Raw genomic sequence first — 22,803 nt, forward strand, 5'->3', positions numbered from 1 at the left:
CAGACACAAAGAGAATATAGATTATAACTTATGAAGTGTTGATCCTGTAATGGGACGGTATGAGCAAGAGGTATTCAAAAAAGGAAGGCATGAATTGTATTTGATTAATGTCAGTTAAGCGAGTTCCCACAAACATGAGCTAACAGATCCCAATGAACATTTGGATACATGGTATGTAATAATTTTCTGGAATATATTTCTGATAATATAATTAAAATATCTTATATATGAAAACTTTTGACAAACCTCTTCATTTCTTAAGACTCTCATTAAGTTTCAGTTCTAAAACAGAAGAATGGAAAGGACTGGGCAGTTCAGGTTAAATGATTCGCCCAGTATCACACAGTAGGTCTGGGTCAAGATTTGAACCCAGCACCTCCAATCTCCAGGCCTAGTTCTCTGTCCTCTGAGCCAATTAGCTGCTCCTCTACACAAATTCTTGAATGGATTCCCTTTTTTTTCTCTCCAAAACACTGTACCTCCCTATCTCCTTAAACATTCACTTGTCTTCCAGTCATTTCTTCCTTGTTGCCATCAAAGATGTCCAAGTCTCCTCCAGTTAAAAGAAAACAAAGGAATCTTCACTAGATTACATTATGTTGTTAAGCTATTTTCTTAGTTTAATGGTATACTAGAGGTATGTAGAATTAGGTTCAAGAACCTACTGTCAAATTTTCTAAGCATTTATACTTCAAAATCAGCAAACTATTCAAATCTGGGTTTGATTTATTGTTTTGATGATTTACTTAAGAAAGTGAAACCAACAGTGAAAATATTGACAATTCAAATTAAACCTAAAAGTATGTATATATGTATACATATACACCAGATATATGCCTGAGTTGAGAATTGGACATAGACACTTAGCTGTGTAATTGTTGAAAAATCACTTAAATTCTGTCTGCCTGTTACCTCAACTGTAAAATTAAGATAATAACACCTAACTCACTGGGTTATTCTGAAGATCAAATGGATGCTTATTCTTTTTTCTCTTCCAGGATCTAATTTCATCTTCAGTACTGTGTTAACAATTTTCTATTGAATATTTTAAACTTAATTTCCAGAGAAACCACCACCTCAATATATCCCAAATTGAACTCATTATTTTCCCTCAAAACCTCTATAATTCTTCACTTCTCGTTTTCTGACAGAGACACCAATTTCCCTTCAGTCTTCCATGTAAAATTTTTATTCAATTTTATTTTATTTTCAGTTCTGAATTCTTTCTCTTCCTCCTTCAGTTTGCCTGCCCACTGAGAAGGCAAAAAAAAAAGAAAATTAATTACAACTATGCTTCCCACCCACCACCCACACAAAAAAAGAAAGAATTTGTGTCTATCAGCCCTCCATCTGGAGTTGAATAGAATGTTTCATTTTCTTCAGAATTGTGGTTTGACATTGTGTTGATCAGAGTTCCTAAATCTTTAAGAGCTGATTATTTTTACAATATTATTGTTATTATATAAATTGTGTTTGCTAGTTTTGTTCACTTCACTTTGCACCAGTTAATATAAATCTTCCTATTTTTATCCTCTATTATTTCTCATGATCCAATAGTATTCAATTCCCTATTGATGAGAATCTTCTCAGTTTTTATTTGTTTGTATACCTATAGATTCTATAAATATGTTTGCACATATCAGGCCTTTTTCTCTTTCTCTGATTTCTTTGGATATAAACTTCATTGGTGGCATAAATATTTTAATAGTTGTAATTCTTTTCCAGAATGTTTGGACTGTGGGAACTAAGATGGTCTAAGAGTAGAAGGAACTATGGGACTCTTCTCACAACTGATCACTACAAAATGTTTAGAAAGGATAAAAATCAAAATCATACAAGTGAAGGGGCTGTGCCAAGGGGTGAAGCACTGGATTTAGGCAATGTTTGGGCATTTCCACACTATAAAAGGGTAAAATTACACCTATCAAAGCATGATCTGATCACATCTCCCCCACACCATCTACCATGCCAGAATCAGAGCAAGGGCTTGGGGAATCTCTAAACTCTCAGGGGCTAGCTGAGGGAACCAAAAACTTACTGCTGAGTGCAATGCAAAGCCCTGGTAACAAAACTTGGGACCCGAGGTTGAAGAGCAAGCCTGGCAGTGGAGATAGAGCAGAATCAGGCTGGCCACAACAGATTCAATGGAGACTGGAAAAATAGTCCCAGGGCAAAATACTTTAAAGCTCACTACATAAAGATCTGCCTGCCCTCCTCACTCAGACTTCTGGCTGTGAAACTATGATAATACATCAATGAAAAAATAAAAAGACAGCTTTTGTCACCAACATGCAGGAACCAAAATCCACAAGTATCAAAAGAAATAAGCTGCAGCACAAAAAGCTGTTGACCTTGGATAATTTCTATGGAGAAAAAGAGCAAAATGCAAAAGAGACAACAGAGTGACAAACAAGCAAATACATCCAGACTTTAATAAAAAAGGAAAATTAGTTACAAAATCTTGAGTAACTCGAAAAAGGAGTTAAAAAACCAAGAAAGATAGCAGAAAAGTGGGAAGAAAATTGGTAAGAAGAAATGAAAGTAATTAAAAGAGAAAGCAACAGTTTAAAGACAAAATTTACCACTTGGAAAAAGAAGCACAGAAATCAAATGAAGTAATAAGAAAATTGGACACCAGAATTGACCTGCTGGAGGTCATGAAAAGCAGGATAGACCAAACTGAAAAGGAAAATCAAAAGATCATAGCTGAAAACTAGTCTTGAAGACTAAAATTGGGCAGGTAGAAGCTAATGATCTCACAAGACAGCAAGAATTAATAAAGCAAAGTCAAAACAATGAGAAAATAGAAGGAAACATGAAATATCTCACTGAAAAGACAACTGAACTAGAAAACAAATCTAGGAGAGACAATTTGAGAATTATTAGTCTACCCCAAAACTGAAAAAAATAGAAGCCTTGACATAATATTACAAAAATTTATCCAAGAAAACTGCCCTGATATTCTTGAACAAGAGAGGAAAATAGACAGTGAAAGAATCCATAGATCACAGTCTACATTAAGTCCTCAAAAGACAACCCACAGGATGTAATTGCCAAATTCAAGAGCTTCCATGCCAAGGAGAAAATATTACAAGCAGCCAGATAGAGAATTCAGATATCAAGGAATTCCCAGTCAGGATTACACAGGATCTGGCAGCCTCTACACTAAAGGACCAAAAGGCTTGGAATATGATATTCAGAAAGGATGAGTTTTTGGAATAATTCACAAATCTGGTACAGGTGAATTAAGCACCTATTTAGAGGAAGCTAAGTGATACAGTAGATTGAGTGGTAGACCTGGATATAGGGAAAACTAAGTTCAAATCTGGTTTTAGACATTGACAATTTGTGTGATTCTGGGCAAATCATTTAAGCTCATTTAAATTTCATTGGTTGTAAAAATTGTAATAATAACAGCACCTACCTCTGTTATGAGGATCAAATCACATAATATTTGTAGAACACTTAAAAGAGTCTTATGCTTAGGAGTTACTATATAAATGTTTATTCCCTGTCACTACCTTTCCTTTATTTTCCTACAATCATTTTAGTATTTATTTTCTTCCTTTATCCCCTTAATCAAAATAATGTGTATGAGGTGTTATTTCAGAGTGATTTTAATTTGCATTTTTCCAATTATGAGTGATAAACATATTTTTTATATTTATAATATAGACTTATTGCTCCAAAAATTGTCAGTTTAATAAACTTTCACCATTCCACTATTACAGAATAATATGTTCATAGCCTCAATATTATCTTCAGCTTTCACTATCCCTCATTCCATGTATCTAATCAGTTGCTGAATTTTAGACTTTTTAGCTCTACCCTGTTTCTCACATTTGATCTCTTTACTCAAAAAGTTATTACTTTACTTCTGGTCATCATCACCTCTCACTGACATTATTTCAGCAACCTACTAATTAGTATCCCTGTCTTAAACCTCTTCCTTATATATTCCATCCTACACTCCACCGCCAAATTGATTTTCCTTAAGTGTAGATCCAGTCATATTAGTCCTCTAATTAATCAATTATAGTGGTTTTCTACAGCATCTAGTTTAAAATGAAAACTCCTATGTTTAGCTTTAAAGGGATCTCACAGTATGGTTATGGCCTGTCTTTCTAGTCTCATTGAATTTTACTATGCCCTCCTACCCAAAATAAACCTTCAATTCAACCTAAACTGTCCTGCTCTCTTTCATATATCCAACACTCTATATCCTCTTTCCATGCTTGCTTTCTGACTAATCTCCATGCTTACAATGCATTACCTCCTGAACACCTCATACAATTTCTCTCTTTTGTCAAAGAATTAAATGAACACCATTTTCTACATAAAGCATTTTCTGAAGCACTCAACTACCAGAATAATGCTTTGAAACACAAAAACAAATAACAGTGAAGAATCATTCTGTAAAAATTAAAATTTAATTTCAAATAATAAAAAATATTATGTTTAGGAGGTGTTTTAAATGATCATTAGAAATCAAGGAATAAAGAGAATACAAAATAAAAACTACGTGCCCATGGCTGATTAGCCATTTCAAAATCCCCACCTTAGCACCATCACTACTGGCTGCAAGCCAAAAAGAGGAGGCAGAGCCTCAATGCCCCCTCACTTATCCTCTGTTTACAGGAAGTATGTAATGGCACGAAGTCAGTGGACTCGGGAAATGTAGTTCTTTTTTAGGGTAACACATTTTCAATTCTACAATCCCCAACTATCTTGTATTTAATTACTTTACATTTATTTGCAATAGTTCTTTTTTTAAATTTAGTGTATATATCAATATCTTTATATAAGTAGATATGAAGAGATTTATACATATATGGTATTTCTATATATCTACTTATATATATGGCTTTGTGTTCATATATGTACTTGTTTAAATGTATACATGTGGGTATGTACATGTGTACTTGAATTTAAATACTTTGTTTCATTCTTGGAACTTTTATTTCTTGCACCAAGTAGTGTTTTGTACATAGTAGGTACTTAATACATGTTTATTAACTGGCTGATTAGATCAATTGATGTCCTTTCTCCTTAATTATACAACAATTACATTACATAATAAAATATTTTTAACAGAGAAGAGAATGTCTAGGGTTTTTTTTTTATTCTTAAAGAACCCACTATAGTACTCTCTCTCTCTCTCTCTCTCTCTCTCTCTCTCTCTCTCTCTCTCTCTCTCTCTCTCTCTCTCTTTATCTCTGTCTTCATACACATATACACACACATATATATACATATATACATATAGTTGCCATTTATCCTACCTTTTCAAAAAGTACCAATGACATTATAATAAGTGATATCTTTATTTTCACATTATCCTGGATTTATATGAGGCAGAACTACCCAAAGTTATTAGCCTTATTCTCTTTAACAGTCATCAAAATCCAAGAAGAAGACAAAAATTAGGTGTGCAAATAAGGCAGATAAAACAATTTGAGTGCAAATGAGGTAGAAAAAGCAATAATACATTCAAGAAAACAGAAAAAAAACAAAAAATAGTAAAGGCACAAAATGTTACAAAAGGCATATCAAGTCAATATAGGTCACTAACACAGATTTTCTTCTACGAGGTAGTACATGTGTTGCCCTACAAGGTAATTTGTGCAAATACAAGGATCAACCAAATAAAGTGTAACAATATAGTACAAATCCAGCAATAAAGAAGTTCAATCACAATCAATAGTCAAATACAATCAGTGCAAGCAATTATTCACCATCAACAGAAGGTACTAATTTTACATGGCTACAAGAAATCCATGAGTCCCTCTCACCAATTTTTATGGCTATTGGTGTAGTTAATAGAACCTGGAATGGTCCATCATAAGCAGGTTTAGTTGACCCAGTACATTTGAAATTCTTTATGTACATACTATTATATGGGTTTAAATCATGAAATGAGAAATCAATAGGGCCTGCTTGAACAGCAGCTTCAGTGTCATGGAGTTCTTTCAATTTTGTTTGTATAATTGTCTGACATATGGAGCAATGGTTTTATCCCCTTCTAACAGTGAGGTATAGGCAGGGGCAAATGGTTGTGCTTGAATAGGAAGATGTCCAAATAGCATCTCAAGTGGTGAGATGTGTAAATCACCTTTGGGTCTGCTTCTGAGATAAAATAGGGCCAGAGGTAGAATTTCAGGCCACTTTAAATGAATCTCTGTGCATAATTTGCCAATCATAGTTTTAAGTTCTTTATTCATTCATTCAACTTGGCCAGAGCTCTGAGGATGATATGGTGTATGAAATTTAGGAGTTATCCCCAGAAATGAATAAATTTGAGATAATACTGAATTGGTCAAATGAGTTCCTTTATCTGAATCAATATGTGCTGGCAGGCCAAAACTAGGAATTTTTTCTTTCAAAAGCATTTTGGCACCAAAAGCAAATGTGACATGAGCATTAGGAAATGCCTCAGGTCACCTGGTCAGTCGATTGACTATGACCAGACAATATTTATACTGCCCAGCTTTTGGCATAGACACAAAGTTAATTTTTAGGTGCTCAAATGGTGTTTAAGCAAGAGGATGTCCACCAAAGGCTTTTCCTCTAAAGGCATGTTGATTAAAGGCCTGGCAGGTGTGAACTTTAAATTACTCCACCCTACTTAGTCTAACAAAATCAGGAATATCAACACCCATACTTAAGGATTAAGTATCTAGGAGGATGGTTTATGATAGACATGTGATAGCAAATGACAAATCCAAAACAGCTGACAGACCCCTGGGCTGTCCTAAGTCAAGCTTAAGATACCATTGTTATAGGTAAGACTCAGGAAAGTGATGTAAACCATCTATATATTTTGTGTCACTTCCTCTCTCGGGGCTCTTTAATGGCAGAGAGGTGGCAGGCAGCAGCTGGCTGAGCTTGTTGGCATCTTGGCGTGGCAGCTGCTATTGTTCAGTTTTAGCAGTGAGCTTTCCATGATACCATACTGGAGGAAGCCTAGTAACCTAGTTCAGTGAGGCTCTTTTCTGAGATCTCTCAGAGTTAGGCTGATTTTTCTCTCCTTTACCTTCCAAACACTATCCTCTTAGAGAAAGCCTCTAATCTTCAAGGACTTCATGGCTCGCCTGGCACAGGCCGGGTGGGAGAAATCCTATACCTTTTCCCTCTCTCTCTTCTCCTTGATTTCTTTCCTATATATTGATTAAACCACCATATATTTCCAAACTTATTTGGGTATTTTATATGGGATATCCCCTGGTGACCAAAAATCAAATTTAGATTAGGTCACAACCCTAAATTATCCTTACACAGGTCGGACAACCTGTACATACTTTGGAGACAAATGTAGTTATTCCAGATGCTATCCATACACTTTTAACAGAGTCTACAATACCTTGGGTGCAAAAATGACCATGTTTATGAATAGAGTGACAAATATGGTTATAGAAAGCTCTAGGGAGTAAGGATTTGCTATCTGATGATACCCATACTCCATTTATCTGTTTTGCTTTAAATTTCTTCTTCCATTTTTCTACTTACTTGTCATTATAAGAAAGGGATAGATCCAAATCATCAATAATTGTTAGTGACATAAGTAATTCAGGGCCTTCTAAGACTGATAGTTTTGCTGTGATATCTGATTGGTTATTTCCCCTGGAGAGAGGGTCAGTTCTACCTGTATGTGCAGAGCAGTGAATGACAGCTATAGCTTTGGGGAGCTGGATGGCAGAAAGAAGTTCAGAAATAAGGTTTGCATTGGTAATACATTTTCCACCCGATTTTAAGAATCCCCTCTGAAGCCATAGCATGCCAAGGGCATGACATATGCCAAAGGTGTAGTGGGAGTCTATGTCAATTGTGACTCTTTTATCCTTTGCAATAATACATGCCTGTTTTAAAGCTGTGAGTTCTGCACCCTGTGAGTTTACATTTGAGGGCAAGGAAGCTGACCACAGAGTATCAAATTCAGTAAATACTGCAGCTCCTGTATAGTGCACACCATCCCTCATAAATGAAGAACCATCTGTAAATAATATTAAATCTGAATCATCCAAAGGGGTGTCCAATAAATCATTATGAATTTTATCAATAGTGGACACTAAAGATGTACAATCTTGTAAAGTTTCTTTGGAAATTGGCAAATCAGGGAACAAGTTTGGAGGATTAAAAATAATACAGCATTTTATTGTGACATATTCATTATTATAGGAGGAGAATAAACCCAAAATAGTTAGCAATAAATTTCCAGATCTCTTTTAACGTTTCCTTCCCCTCCCCCATTATTCATTATCCATTTAGATTTCATTTGTCAGCTCTCTGAATTTCCTCATAGAAGCAAAGGGTAGAATGTCCACTCTGCATGTTGAGAGCAGTTAGGACTTTTAGAACTTTGTCAAAATATTTCAGGTTGGTTTGTAGCATAAGCAGCCTACCTTGTGGCATATACTTGAGGAGAGGGAAATAAAGTGGGAAATCTCTAATGTAAATGAAAACTCCCAGGAAAAAAATTAGGCAGATCCAAACTGTAACTTTTAGCTCTACCAGCTCAAACTGTTGTTTCAGAGTTTCAAGCATGCTTTGCAATAGCATTTTTCCTGAAAGACACTAAATGGGGTTTGTTTAAAGAGTAAACATAAAGAAGCAAAACTTTGAGGGAAAACAATAGCGTATTTGTATATATGAGAAAAAATACTCCGTGGTATTTTGGGTCAAGAGAAAGAAGGGAAAAAAATCAGGCTTATTCCCCAAAACTGACTTTAAATCTTCAGATTTGGAACTAACTGATCTCCCTGTGAAAAACCTTTAGTAACAGCCTTCTAAACTAGGAGTCCAGGATCAGGTTTAAAAAAAATCTGCTTGAAAATTAGTTGTGGTGTTCTTTTGTCCACACTGAAAAAATGGCTATGGCAGCCTAGAAAAACACACATGGAAGGTGGAAAGGGATTGGGGAGGAAAGGTTTGTATATTTCACTCTCTGGAAAAAAGAATGGCTGGGATTTGTAAGCTCTTGTGGCAGGTCTGGTTTCGGCAAGAGGAGGTTCCAAGCTGGATGGAGAGTGGTGAGGAATGCTGGCCAAGTAGATGAATAGGAGAAACAGCAGGCAGCATCAGGTACAGGCAATAGGTCAGAGCAGGAACACAGGCACACCCACCACCAGACCTCTTGGTAGGCAGTGACGGGGCAAACATACTATCTTTACTGTAAGGCTAACTGCTCAAAATTTTTTTGAGAATTCATAATCACTTTGTGGGAAGCCAAACTGTTAGTTTTTAAATTAATAATCAATAACTAAATATTATATTTTATAAAGTTTTATTAATAATAACTAAAACAAAAGAATTGCCTGACTTCAGCTGGGTTGCAGGTCCAAGATAGAATGAGGGAGGGGTTACAGTCATCACAAAAAATGTGGTGACATCAGAAAATGGAATTCTGGGAAATTCCAAGAGACTTCTGGGGGATGAAGTCAAAAGGCTCAAAATCTCCATTTATATATATATATATATATCCCTAAATACTTTCTTACCTAGTTTGTTCACAATTGGTAAATTTGATAGTGGTTAAGAGTTTCTCTGGATCAGTGCATTTATAGAGGCCCATCTCTCTTTATCTATCCAAGTACAATGCCTGATAGATACCCCAAATAAACCTATAATGCTCTAGCTAAGGCCATTCATTCAGGTGGCTTCATCTCTTTGATTCAGAGCCAATATTAAAAGAAACTGCAGCTGGAAATTTGGCAGAAGATTTCATATTCTTCCAATTCTTTTGTTCACTATTTCAGTTTATACACTGTCCATTGTTAAATTTAAATTAATGTCTAATAACTATAAGTATTATATTTTATAAGATATATTAATAATCACTTGAAGTAGAAGAACTAAAAAAATATAGAAGTACAAAGCTTAAGTATGACCGTGTGAATAAACTTTCCTGCCAGGCTCTCCCCCCAGCCTTCACAGCCACATTCCAGGAAGAAGAGAACAAGAGGCTGGGCTGTATGAAAATATATCCTCCCCACGCTAGCACATAGAATAAACATGTAACACAAGGACGCAAATGGGATGCTGGGTAAGATAGTTCTGGGGAACATACTCCATCAACATACCATGAAGCCTTTAGTTATTTCAATTAGTTGTGCCTCTCTGTCTCTGTAACATAAATCCTAGGCCCGGACTGGTAGATGTCAGAATGAATGTTTTAATGTGGGCCTGGAATTGTATTGTTTTTTGTTTACCAGCGAGTTGCATTGGTTTTGAATTTTACCTTGCTGGAATGAAAATCTTGAAATAACAGATTTGGTGATTTTAAATGGTCAATGTCCTTTCATAAATATTCAAAATAAAATCTGCTTTTATTTGCTGACTGTGGCCATATTTAAAATATGTTCCATGACAACAGCAGAAGGTAGGGTTACTGCAAACTTTTTGTACATTTGTACTACATGATTCTTTGCATATGCTAAGATTAAAACATAAACAAATCAACTATAAAAGGATGCTGCTTTGACTTCCTCCACTCCATATATAGGACATAAAGATTGTATTTTAATAAAGCTCCAAATGGATATTATCTCTTTTGGTAAGAGTATTGATCCAGAACACACTTATTATCTATATCTATATATCTCTCTACATATTTATATATTAGTCATAGATATACTTTACAAAATTTTCATTTGCATATTATTTCCTTGGTTTGGAGCACTTATTACCTAAATAATCTTCATGTTTGACTAGCTGTCTGCTGTATGCAAAATGCTAGGACAACGAAGGCATCATTCTGCAGCATCTAGTAAATAGTGCTTATCTATATCATCAACAGCAACAATAATGATGAAGATTGGGATGATTATATGCACAACTGATATTTATTAGTGATGGGAGAAAAAATGATTTGTGGTGGCATAAAATGCCAAACTATACCATTCATAAACAAAGTATTCGTTTAATCTGGTTCTCAATTGTGAGAAAACTCTGGAAAACCTTCCATTCATTCACTCAAACCTCCTCTCCACCAGGCAACAGCTCCCTGGCTATAGGTACCCCAGGCTGCCTCCCATTCTTTATGGACAGGTCTCTTGTGGGCACTGGCTTACTCTTCAGGAACCTTATGCTCCTATGAGTTTATTTGTTCATTGTCAAAGTCACAGAATCAAGGATTTACCCATAAAAGAGAGTATTTAGATGACCTAGTGTAGAAATATAAGTTCAGTGGAAATTCCAGAAGGAAGTCAATTATTGTCAGTTCAAACTCCCACAATTCCTCTCTCCTCAGAATCCTCTCCTAGGGCTTATATCAAAATTCCCTTCTTTTAGCTAATTCCTGAAATCAGTTTATCTCTAACTTATATTCTTACACTTTATTTTACATTTTAACATTTTACCTACTGAGGTCCATAGCAGGTAAATGACTTGCCAGAGTCAAAGGGGAAATAAGTAATAGAACCAGGAACCAGGTATTCTGACTCCAAATGTAGCAGTAGCAACCTTTCCACTGTCCCATTTTATTGTTTGCTTCTGCTATGGTTTCTAGCCAGTGCAGTATTTAAGAAACACATTATCCACCTATAGAGTTTCTTTTCTCTCTTCCTCTTCCTTCTTCTTATGTGATGCTAAGTAGTGTCAGAAGTAAGGTTTGTATAATTTCCAAGATTTTCTGTGACCTTTCCTCATTTCCTTTTAAAGGTGTTTGAAAAGTAACACATTGATATTCTTCAGTTTCTATTTCCTAATGATTTTGTTCTTCCATCAATATTTTTGGAGTCCTTTTAAACTCCAGAAATCTTAAGATCAGGGCAGAGATTAAAAAATAGAACAGCGTTTCAGAAGATTTCTAAATAAACAACATTCCTTCCAACTGTGAAGACAGGCTTAATCCAGGATGAAAGAGTTAGAGATGCAAGGAAAAACCTTTATATTTATGAAAATGTAGACATATATTGGCTACTGGCTGTGCTTGGTAATGTAACCCTTCAAGGGAGGGGGTTATTCCATCAGGGGTGTCTTGTTCAGATCTTTATTCAGTGCTTCATGTGACATTGTTATAGGCATAAAGACAGGGCTCAGTGGGAATAAGCACCAGGTGTCATCTCCTTCTTTTAAAAGTGAACTTGGAAATCTATTGAAGTTATATTCATTTTTCCTGAAATGAACATTTCATGAATTTAGACTACAAAGGTACAAAAAATGTATGGTGCAATATTGCTTTTTAAAAAAAAGTAAACATTCCAATATATATAATAAAAAAATTCCAGACATAAAATTGAAGGACTTTTGTGGACTCTGAGCTTTATTCTTAATTAAATTCTAAGATATATTTTATTTGGCATTTACTTTCTTATGTTAACTAGAAATCTCATACAGCTGAGCATTTGGGGGGGGGGGCTATAAGATAGATAGACATTACTGATTGAATTATTTTATAATATTCCTGAGAGAAAAAAAAATCTGTTTTCATTTGGAATAGCAGGGCATAAGTAAGTCTTTGATGAATTATAACCTTTTTTGAAAGTTTCTAAATTTTCCTACTTATCCTAGATAATCTTAAATGCCTCATAATTGTTACAGATTAATTATAGAGACATCATTTTTTTCTTTTTTTTAATTCAAACTCATATCTTCCAGCTTAGAATCAATACCATCTATTGGTTTCCAAGCAGAAGAGCAGTAAAAGCTAGACAGTAGGGATTAAGTGACTTGCCCACGGTCACACAACTAGGAATTGACTCAATTTCTATTCTTGTGCTTTTGTTAGAGATATTTGCCCTATCCCTGTTCCAGTAGCAATTGAACTTTCAACTTCTCTTCTTTGCATCTAAAGGCACATACAAATGTAGGCATGCATATATATATACATATATATATGCATGTGCTTGCATGTATATGTTTTTATACATGTACATGTAGACATATACAGTTGCTCCTTTGGTCAACACAATTACAATATTAATTAATCCAATTTTTCTTTTATACTGCAAAGGTCTCATGGGAACCAGGTTGTTGCTCATAACTTGTAGAACCAAAGTCAAATGATCTTTGAATATAGCACTTGATAGAAATTAAGCGTGATATATTTTTGCTGACTCATTCAGGCACCAATATACCCAATCCCAGCAAATTCCCTTTTCTCATCTATACCTGAGTTTGTAAATCTAGGGTCAGTCAGAATGTCAAGATTTATATCCTCTTCTCTATCCAAGCACAAGATGTTCCTCTTTTATCTTATAAAATATTTTTTCAAGACTTAGTGTGTTATTGCAAATGTTATCAAGGGGTCTCTGTATACCATCTGAGAGGGGTAAAAAGCCTATTGCTGGATACTTTCATAATTATATTACCAAAAAGAAAGAGCTTTCTGTATTACGCTTTACAAGTAAACATTTTAAACCAAAAACTAGCATTATTTGCAATAGAGAAGCACTAGAATCTTCCTGAATATATATAATATATATGTACAATAAAAGAAAAAAATGCTCTCTTTTGCTCAGCATTGAAATAATTCTGAGATGCATTCATAATAACAAGAGAAAAATTTAAAGAAATAAACTTTAACAAAGAAGAAATACAACTATTCTCCTTTGAAGAGGACATGATGATTTACTTTGAAAATTCCCCCAAATCAGCAAAGAAACTAATTGAGATAATTAATAGCCTCAGTAAAATAGCAGGATATAAAATTAATCCACAAAAATAATTAGCATTTATACAAAGCAATTAACAAAAACCAAAAGGAAATTATATAAAGAGACACTTCATTCAAAATAACTAGTCAATTTACCAAAACATAATCAAGGCAGATAAATACAATTTAAAACACTTTCTAAAGAAGTAAAGGCAGAGGAATAAAAAAAAAGGATATTTAAAACTCACAAATGGGTCACACTATTGTAATTAAAATCATAATGCTATGTAAATTAACAGAGTTCTGTTCCAGTCAAAGTCCTAAGGACTTACTACATAGATCAAAACAAAATAATAATAAATTTCATTTGATCGAACAAAATGGCTATATTATCAAAAGAATTATGAAAAAAGAAGAAATGAAGGGGGATGCCATTTTCACCTCACTAATTCAAAGAAATAATCATCAAAAGTTTTTGGCACTAGTTAAGACAAAACTAGTACAAAAAATAGGCCAGATAACTAGAATAAAAAACAATCTAATTAAACAGTCGAATGTTGGATAAACTCAAGAACATGAAATTATAATAGGACAGAGACTCTATCATGACAAGTGTTGAGAAAATTGGAAAATAATTCCTTATAAACTATGTTCAGACCAATAACTTGTAACATATATCATAATAAATTTCAAATGAAAACTCAAAATGTTCAAATTGATCCATTATCTATTGATTCAGGAGATTCCCTCCAAAGCTACAAATTACAACTCATTTATGCTTGAATATCCTTTGTTCACCTTTTCTCAAAAAATCGCTGCTGGAAGTATGCTCAATGTGCTGGAAATTGTCTTTACTTTCTGCTGATATCACAAAGTCTATCTAGCTGTAATACCACACCCTTGTATAATCAGCCCATGTCCAATTTTTATTATAGAATTCATTTATGGTCTCTATCTTTAATTTCCGTTCCTCTTTGAATGTCCTTCTTGAGTGTATAATGCAGCATGCTCACACCCACAATCTGTCTCTTCATTATGCACTACATGATACTCATTTTTAGTTTTTTAAAAACAATGACGTTGAATTTTTGGCTACAAAATAGAAGCATTGATAAGATTTTAGTGTTGAAAAATATAAGCCTCCACTTTCATCGGAGGCTAGGAATTAATAAAAATCCTTTGAAATTTCATAAAAGGAATAATAACATTTTAGTGATTTTAGTGCTCTTTTTCAACAGCTTACTATTGTATTGATTGTATATATGTATGTGTGTGTGTGTGTGTGTGTGTGTGTGTGTGTGTGCATCCCAGAAATCTATACTACTGGGAAAACTATATAGTGTGTACATTCAAATTCATGTTGAAATTTGGACAATGAATATTCTTCATTTACTTGGTCTTTTTTAAGTGGATGGTCTGACCAACTTCTCTGAGAGATTGCAGCTCTCTCCTGTAATGCATTTAGGTTTGATGTAATCAGGATAATGTCATCTCCATACAGGAATATCTGCAGGATCTTATCATTTAGCTGTAATCTCCAAAGTAGTTAATGTCTGCAAAATAAACTCTACAATGTGCCTAAATAACTCTGGTAAGCTCAGGAGTCCCTATTTTATGCCAAGCCTAGAATTTATTAGCAAACTAAATTTTACACTACTTCTTTTGGGGATTGTCTTTTGTGTTGACTAATATTAGGAATAAAATTCTCCAGAGACTATATATTAATTTATAATTATTTATTAGGTAGTAAAAGCAGATTGGAGAGAGAAAAGGCAAATAATCACTTGGCCAGTCACCTAGCTAATCTGAGTTTGCTGTTCATCTCATATCTCTGTTAGCTAGCCAGGAGAACATGCTGTTTCCTCAATCATTCATTTATAACCCAGCGATGTCACTCCCTCTTGTTCTCCCTGGTTGGACAAACCTGACCTCAATCTGGGCCAGAGGCCAATCCTCCAGACGTCAAATCATGTGGGACAAGATGTGAGTGTCTTGCAGGATGCCAGGGTTCCAGAAGCTTCTCCTTCCACAGCTAAGTTTCAGGCTTCAAGTTCTCAAAATAAAGGGTGGGAATGAGACCAAAATGGATTTTCAAAACTTTCCATTTCAAAAAGAAATAGGAGCACAATTCATATTAAATTCAGACACTGACTGATTGACTATAAAAAAATTAAAAAGTAAAATCTGAACAGAATGTTTGTACTTGAAAATACTTCATTATTTGCCGACTAAGAGTGTGTGAGAAAGTTATTTCCTTCATTCAGAAACAGAACCTATCAAAAGCAAACAAGGGGAAAAATGTCTTTTTTTAATTGATGTAAGAAGTTTATCAGTTATGATAATGTTCCATATACATAGTCTAACAGAAATTCAGATTTTAGTTTGAAATTATGTTGAAACCACAAGTCAGTTAGACTTATCTCAACACAGAATACACTGCCTCAATAGATAGTTCTTCATCTCTGAGTTCCTTCAAAGGGATATTAGATAACAACGTGGTAATGTTAGTGAGATTCATTCATCAGTTAAGGACTAGAGATAAAAAATGACAATAAAATTAGGAAGGCAAACAGAATGAACCAAATATATTTGGAAGCCATCTGTATTGGAGGTAATAAACTTATAAATTACCTCAGGGACACGAATATGAGCAATCAGAAGCAGGGGATGGTTGCAGAAGGTCTTAGTAATAAACAAGTAGGCAAAACAATATTAAATAATTGGACCCAAATTTATCTTATCACAATTAAGTGAAAGATATAGAGATTCCAAGGTATGTGTTATATTTAAATATGTGTATCTATCAATGTGTAAAATTACATATACATATGCATATATATAATGGATTAAGCTCTGAAGTCCTTTATAATTCTAATAGTCTGTGATTATAAATGATATATCCTCATCATTAAGCCTACAAATACTATTACCTAAATAACTTGATGAAAAGTAGAGCATTAAATTCTGGGATAACTTTATACAATGGCAAAAAATTCTATGTATTTGGTAATATAAAAATAAATAACTATTCACGTATTTAGATGTTTTGGATAAAGTAGAAAAAAATGGAAATGTTTAGGAAACTGGTTTTAAGTGATCCTCTTAAACATCAATCTCTGTAGAAGAAAAACCACTGATTTTATTCTTACAGAATATGCCAAGGATTTGAAGTGATTGATGACCATATCAGATCCTACAACCCCAGGAAATATCATAAAAGGGATAAAGAAAAACTAATATCTAGAGCTTGGCACAACAAATTCTTTTAGATACTCCATTCATTCCATTTGAGTCTATCAATAGGAAGATCAAAGAGGGGATAGGGCCACTGCTTAGAGTGAATGAGCAAGTGGAAATTTAAACTATGGCCTACAGGCAGAACAATTTAACATTTATTCTGGGGCTTTCTCTACACAAGAGTAAGGGTAGAATCAAAGTGGTTATTAATAAAGATTTGAAACACAAGATATGAGTAGATGGTAAGAGAGAATCTTATTGGTTTAAAAATGTAAATAACTAGATTCAGATGAATTATATCCCAGGGTATTAAACTGGTGAATTTGATAGGTGAGAAGTTTTTAGTTAGAGATATTTAAGAAATAACAGAAAACATAAAGATTATAGGATTAGAGATAGATGAATGCTCTGACTTAAAAAAATAATAGAGAATGAATATTGCAAACTATTGGACAATAAAGTTGACTTTAATACTTGAATGAAAACTAAAACATATTACTTACTACTTTATTTCTTTCCTGAATGTTTCCTCTTGTGTAAGCAATATGTCTTCTTTCACAAAATAATGAATATGGAAATATGTATTATATAATAATACATGGAAAGTATATAACATTTTACCTGCCATCTTGATGAGGAGGGAGAATGGGAGGAAGAGAGAGAACACGGCCTCCAAAATTATAGAAAATGATTGTTGAAAATTGTACCACTATTATTTAAAGAACACTATAGTAAATGTTCCACAGTAAACTATTTCAGTATCTTATGGTGATGTGGCCCTAGGTTTAAAAATTTCATTCCAGTGGAGAATAAATTCTGCCATATTTTACCAATAACATGCAAACAGATATGTGTAAACAGATCTTATTCAGTATAAAAAGGAAATAACCAATAAAGGAAGAGCACTAAAATTTAGAGGGATTGAGAGATGCTAACTGATAACTGTTACATGACTGCCTGCATTTTTAAAAGTGGCAAGACTAAGTTGCTAAGTTATTTTCTGTCATCTTGCAGCTGAGTTTTTTTTTAAATTTTTTTTCCTGTAACTATGGAGGTCATGAATTGAACTGATGAAAGTGAAGGGACTTACCTTAACCCTCTTACCTCTTTTTTACCTTGTCTCTGAAAAATAGGATTTAGGCTTTTTTTTTTCTTTTTTGTGTTCCTTGTCTCCAGGTCCGGGTGACAGAAGTAAACCCCACAAGATCCAGAATTTTGAGCCTTGGCTGACATGTAGCCAGAATTGCAAGGTAGTATGTCATAGGCATTCAGGTTGCCAGGGAAGCCCTGAGAGGCCAGGGTGCCTGGGCTTTGAACACAAGTGGGGTTTTGGCCTTGGAACTAGAACTTGTTCTTTTGGAACCTAGATAATCTATAAAGCTAATTCCCTTCCCCAGAAGAGAAGGAGATTGTGCTTTTCATGTGGTGGGAGAAGTATATTTATATGTTTGCAATTATATATTCTGAAGTATATGTTTATTTTTTAAAACTCCCCAGTGTTACATATGAGATCTTGCTTGGGATAGCATCCAACCTTCATTTTTGCACGGATCCCTAGCATGATGTTCTTACTGGAACTTTTGGTTTTTGAGATAGTTTAGACTGAAATATTAAAGAAATTTGACTTTTTGGGGGAATGTAAATATACAGTCATTTTTCTTCCAGAGTATTCCCTCAGAAGGCAGTTCCATTAGTGCAATTTTGCAAAATGTCCATTTGTTGATTGCTTTGTTGATACATTTTGTATTATTAAATTCATTATAAGGGTCACTATATTGATACTTTTTTATATTATTGATTCCTATATATGTACTGGTATTATCTGCTTGAGAAATGTGGAGTCTGCATTGTTACTGTCAAGTAAAAAATTAAATAAATTAAATAAAGTCATAGACCGATTGATTCTTGTGAGAACAAAATGTCCTACAAATTTGGAGAATGGGAATGTCTGTATCTTCAAAATGCAAGTAGCTGATAGGTTTTGCTACTTCTCTAATTGAGCCTACTTTTCTTCTGAACCCAGTGGCTGAATTTGTAATTCCATTTAATTTACCTTGGAAGTTACAATGATCCTAGGAAAATTTTGTGTGCAACTGAGGAAATTACCTAGACCTTGATGGCCATTGCATATGTGAGAGAAGCCCCTAGAAAATTTTAGTACACCCTGTGTAGAAAGGGGCATTTTGGGGTCCAACCTCACATTGGAACAATTTCTACCCAGAACAATTTTCTACTTTTAGAAAAGGTCAGTACCCAGTTCATTCCAAATTCCAAATTTCTATGGGAGAGTTCCACTTTAGAAAGTTCATTATGTACCTCTTTTTATGGTCCTGGATGTATTTTTTTTTTGTTCTTTGCTTGTAGTTTTTTTTTAAACCCTTACTTTCTGTCTTAGAATCAATACTATGTTTTGGTTCCAAGGCAGAAAAGCAGTAAGGGGTGGGCAATGGGCGTTCTGTGACTTGCCCAAGGTCACAGAGTTAGGAAATGTCTGAGGCCAGATTTGAAGCTAGGACTTCTCATCTCAAGGCCTGGTTCTGAATTCACTGAGCCACTTAGCTTGTCCTTCTTGCTTATAGTTTGAGAAAGAAGTTATATAGTTGAAGGTAGACACCTTTGATTGACTATGTCTTTAAAAGACACTTTTTGTCTTTAATAGTGGAAAGACAGCCATTCCTTCCATTTTCAGGTGCCTACTTTTCTGACATTTTTGTGACTGAGCTCAATAGATACTGAATCAATGAGAGAAGGACTTGTCCTCATCTAGTTAAGTCCAGCTCTCTTCCAATTCAAAAAATGGGACCGTGGGTTTTAATTTTCGTCCTGTATTAACTTCAGTTTCATGTTCCAAGAGGTGATCCATAGTGACCTTATAGTCCAAATAGTTTTTGGTAGGGTGGTACATCTAATAAGATTGGTAGGGAATTGCAGAGAAGCCATGATGTCTGTTTCTTGAGCCTGAGGGGAGGTTTGGATTTGGAATTGGATCAGTGCTTTATAGGAAGCTATGGCTCTAATTTCTCCCTTTTCCCAGAGCCTAAGGAGGTATATGAAGGGATTGGGATTATGCTTTTGATGCCTGGGAATATGTTCACATATATATGAATAAATCTTTTGAAGTAAATATTCCTTTCATTATAGTTTAACTCTTACAAGCAGAGGTGAGTCCTTTAGTAAAGCCAACTTCTTTGTGCAGCATAGAGGAAATAACAGGAGAAATCCAAGAGGTATGTGATGAGGATGAGGAAGAAGGAGTTCTCAGGTGATGGACATTTTTTTCAGTAAAATATGAAGCATGATTCTCATATGAGAATGTTTGAGTAGAGGAAGCCATGGGAAATTTGAAGAAGAATGAAAAGGATTGAAGAAACTACTGTGGTGAGTAGGGTAATGTAATGAGCTAATTAGAGAGGTTTAAAAAGTTGACTTTCAGAGTGAGGGCCAAATTGAGGTCATGTAATATTAATCTGTTAGTCTGGTTTCATGATTTTTCCCCACCTTCATTCATCTTAATGAATCATCAGATGGAGGAAGTGACTCAAGTCTGTGTTGACAGGGACTCAAGTGAGGACAATGTGAAGTTGATTTTTTTTTTTGCCAAGGAGAAAAGATGGGTAAATGAGGAGATTATAGGAATGATCCCCTGGGAAAGAACTGGTGAGTTGAAGTCATAATTTGGACAGAACAGAATTTGTGACTGCAAGGCAGAGAGAGAGGTAGAATGATAACAGATTGTGACCAAACAAGAAAATTTCAACCTGGAAGTGATTCAATTATGGGTGATGGTGAGGTAGAATTTGAAGATCTTTGTGAATGGATGAGGTAGTTTGGAGTAGTAGGTCACAGAAAATGAATAAATTGATAAACTGTTAGGTTTTTAAGAGTATATCAATAGTCCTTACTCTGAAAGGCAAACTTTTTAGAACTGTCATGAGAGTTCAAATTGAGGAGAAGGCAAAGATTATGAGCTAAGCATTGAACTCACTGGGGAAAGAAGGGAAATAGCAGGAGAAAGAGTTCAGTTGTAACTAGTTCATCTTTTCTGACTCACTTTTTCTTTAGAATTGTTATTTGTTTCCAATTCATTTTTAATCATTTCTTTAAAAACACTTTATTAGCATAACTTTATTCCATTTGTATCAATAAAGTATGTGGTTAATGTTTCTATTTTTCTGTGTTTGTGAGGCTTTTATGCATAGACACTTGGTTAATTTCTGAAAAAAAATTTTCTCTTATAACATTAGGGATAAGACAAATTTATTTTAACACTACTACAATATGAACATTTCACGCTTAAATTCAAACAAACTTATTTTTAAAAATTATTTTTCTTGACATTTACATTTCAAAGTGTTCATTCAATTTGGGTCTTTTCATTAGTATTGCTTCAAAATTTTCTATTTCATTAATAGTCTATTTTTGTCATACAATTTTACTCATATTCTCTGGGTAAATTGTTGTTCTTTCTTTAATTTTTTAAATTTTATTATATAAAACTCTTCTCTCCTTTATAGCAGTAGTCAAAGCTTATGTGATCCCAAAAGTTGTTTCTTGTTACATGAACACCGCCCCACTCTACTTACAGTATTTTAGTTTGAACTGAAAACACTATTTTTTTTCCTTTAGAAGATGGAATTTTATATGAATCTTGAAGGAATCTAGGAAAAACAAGAGGCAGATGTGGGGAGCAAAAGCATTTCAGTTATGGAAGAAAGCCAGTAAAAATGTCCAGAGCAGACCAATGAAGTGTCTTGTTCTAAGAATAGCATAAAAAGACAATGACACTGAATTGAAGAGTATGATATTTTGGGGTGTCGATTGCTCATTTGGGTTTTCTTTCACAAAGTTACTTTGAATATCTTTCTATTTTCACTTTGGTCCCAGATTCTATTAGGTCTGGTCAATTTCTCTTCATGATTTCTTGAAATATGATATCCAGGGTGTTTTTTTTTCCATCATGCCTTTTAGGTAGTTCATTCATTTTTATTTCCCTCTACTCAAGCTATTTTTTAGGTCTGTCTTTTTTCATATGACATACCTTATATATTCTTCTATTTGTCTTTTGTTTTTACTTTAATATTCCTTAATATTCAGAATGTGATTAAATATTTTTTACATTTTAATTTTTCAGGGAATCTATTGTTTGGGTATTTACCACAATTCTTTCATATTGATTTTCCAAATTGTTCCATTCAAGACTTCATCTTTTTTGTAATATTTGTTGAAGAAAATTGGGGTCTATTACTTCTTGTGCTTCACCATCTTTGTCAGTTTCCATTTCATCTTCTCAAATTATGCTTTGATTATTTGGTTTTTTATGGTAAGTAATGAGTTAAGAAATAACAATTTTTGAATCTACTAAAAACCTGCCAATCCACATGAAATTATTTTCTATGTTGCTCTTTCCATTAATTTGATTAATCTTCCTCAAATGAATTCCACACCCATTCCATCCAAATCTCCTCTTAGTACTATGCATGTAGCAGCTGACTTAGCTAATCGGACAATCTTTGTTGGTCTCAATAATTTCTCTAATCAGTCCGTTAATTTGAGCTTTTTATGTTTCCAGTTTCAGTCAATTATTTATGGATGCCACTAAAGTGTTACTTCAGAGAAGTCAGAATAAATGTGCTGGGCCAGATAATTTAAATATAAAGCTTCTTAAACTGGTTGTTACACACCAAATTAAGCTAGTAGAAAGTGGTTAAATTTATTGCCTCCCTATTTTCTGAAAATCTTCCATCATTTTGGAAGTTGGCCAGAACAATGCCTTTCCAAAATGGAAGAAGTAACATATTTGAGTCAGTAGAGAGCTCTTTCAGTTCTGGGTTGGCAAACTTATTTGAATATATTTACATAAGCATCAACTTCTAGTATCTTGAGTAACAGCTTCTAATGGATTCCAGTTCACATTTGCTCCAGAATAAGTCATTTCACTCACAAAATCCTACTTATAATTAACCAAGTGTTTTCTA

This window comes from Monodelphis domestica, chromosome 3, assembly GCF_027887165.1.
Source record: "Monodelphis domestica isolate mMonDom1 chromosome 3, mMonDom1.pri, whole genome shotgun sequence".
Taxonomy (NCBI): domain Eukaryota; kingdom Metazoa; phylum Chordata; class Mammalia; order Didelphimorphia; family Didelphidae; genus Monodelphis; species Monodelphis domestica.